The following is a 2068-nucleotide window of genomic DNA, read 5'->3' as shown; positions in this document are numbered from 1 at the left end:
CATCAGAATGGCCAAGATCAAAACCTCAAGTGACAACACATAGTGGAGATGTTCTGCATAAAGGGAACCCTCCTCCACTGCTGGTAGGAAGGTAAACTTGTACAACCACTCTGGAAATCAATCTGGTGCTTTCTCAGAAAACTAGGTACAGTGCTTCCTCAATATACAGCTATTCCACACCTAGGCACATATCCAAAAGTAGCTCAAGTAATAAGGACATTTTCACAACCATGTTTGTAGCAGATTTATTTATAATAGCCAGAACCTGGAAACAATCCAGATGCCCCCCAACTGAAAAATGGATACAGATGTGGTGATACAGCTACACAATGGAATATTGTTCAGCAATTAAAAAAAAATAAGGAAATCATAAAATCTGCAGGTAAATGGTGGGAACTGTAAAATATCATCCTAAGTGAGCTATCCCAGAAAAAGAAATACAAACAATATATATACTCACTCATACGGATGCATAATATAGGATAAACCTACTGAAATCCCAACCACCTAAATAAAAGGTAGACTCTGGCAAAAATGTTCATTCCACATCCCAAAAGGCAAACAGAATGGAAATAAGAAGAAGGAGAAAATAAAGAACAAGTTAGAAGCCTGCCACAGAGGGCCTCTAAAAGGCTCTGCCCTGCAGACTATCAAAGCAGATGCTGAAATTTATGGCCAACTATTGGGCAAAAAGCATAGAATCTAATGAAAGAAGTATGAAATAGGAAGATCTTGAAAGGACAGGAGCCCCACAAGGAGAGCAACAACAACAACAAAAAAATCTGAGCACAGGGGTCTTTGCTGAGACTCTTATACCAACCAAGGACCATGCATGGAGATAACCTATAACTTTGCACAGATATAGCCCAATGAAGTTCATTGTCCAAGGGAGTTCCACAGTAATGGGAATAAGGTCTGCCTCTGACATGAACTGATTTGCATGTCCTTTGATCACCTCACTCTGATGGGAGAACAGCCTTGCAATGAAGACAGTTGAAGACAATGCAGCCACTCATGATGAGATCTGATAGACTAGGATCAGAAGGAATGAGAGGAAGATCTCCCTTATCACTGCACTCGAGGAAGGGCATGCATGGAGATGGGGGAGGGATTGTGAGAAGGGGGATTATGGTGGTATACAAAGTGAATGAAGTGTAAGTAATAAAAATTAAAATAAAAAAATACTAAAAAAATATAGTTCCTTTGTATTTATATTATAGGAGGGTGTGCTTTGATGCTGATATGCCAAAGAAAGTGACCAGAGGGAATGGAATCTCTGTGGCTCGGTTTCTATCAATTTATGTATTTGTTACTGTCTGTCTCGGTCTCTCTATTTCTGAATCTGTCTCCCTAGTTTTTCCCCTGTTTCTCTCATTCTCCCTATCTCTGCCTGCTGTTTGTGGTTCATTATGAAAAGTTATAAGTTTTGATAAATGACTACAACAAGATGACTGCTTGATGACATGATTTCATGGATCATTTCTTTAAAAATAAAAGCAATATCCCAAGTAAACACGTTTTGTTCAATGATTTGCCTTGGTAAGGGAGCACTTTACAGTAAATAATTCACTGAGTGAGAACATATATTTGCATTTGATGAATAATAATTGAATCTGTGATTAAGTGAAACTCACAAGTCAAGGGCACAGACTTTATTAATGACCACTAGAAAGAAATATGTGGTGCTTGTTTCTGTAGCACATATACTGAAATTGGAATTATACAGAGAAGTTTGCATGGCCCCTGTACAAGGATAACAGGAAAATTTGAGTAGTTGTCCATATTGTTTGAGAAAATAAAGAAAACACAAATAAAGGAAATTGTGGAGAGAAAGAACTTAGGGAAGAAAATAACGGTAAGAATAACCAATACACTACAAGAGATGTAAGAAAGAATCTAGGTGTGGAAGATACAATGGAGGAAATCAATGTACCTGTCAAAGAAAATGGTTAAATCTAAAAATTCCTGACACAGACCATCCAAGAAATTCAAGACTACATAAAAAGAAAAAGAAAAATCTTCCTGCCACATAATAATAAACAGTAAGTATTCAGAACAAAGGAAATAT

General features: G+C 37.3%; 1 non-coding gene across 1 annotated transcript; it reads left to right on the top strand.

Annotated features, from left to right (window-relative positions):
• Positions 1-1682: 1682 nt before the first annotated feature.
• Positions 1683-1788, top strand: LOC132651727 (U6 spliceosomal RNA). Its single transcript, XR_009589309.1, has one exon. It is a non-coding gene; the product is annotated as a U6 spliceosomal RNA (small nuclear RNA).
• The last annotated feature ends 280 nt before the right edge of the window (positions 1789-2068 follow it).

The sequence above is a fragment of the Meriones unguiculatus genome (assembly GCF_030254825.1).
Source record: "Meriones unguiculatus strain TT.TT164.6M chromosome Y unlocalized genomic scaffold, Bangor_MerUng_6.1 ChrY_unordered_Scaffold_23, whole genome shotgun sequence".
Classification (NCBI taxonomy): Eukaryota; Metazoa; Chordata; class Mammalia; order Rodentia; family Muridae; genus Meriones; species Meriones unguiculatus.
The sequence above is the reverse complement of the archived record's forward strand: the minus strand, read 5'-3'. Positions and strand labels throughout refer to the sequence as shown.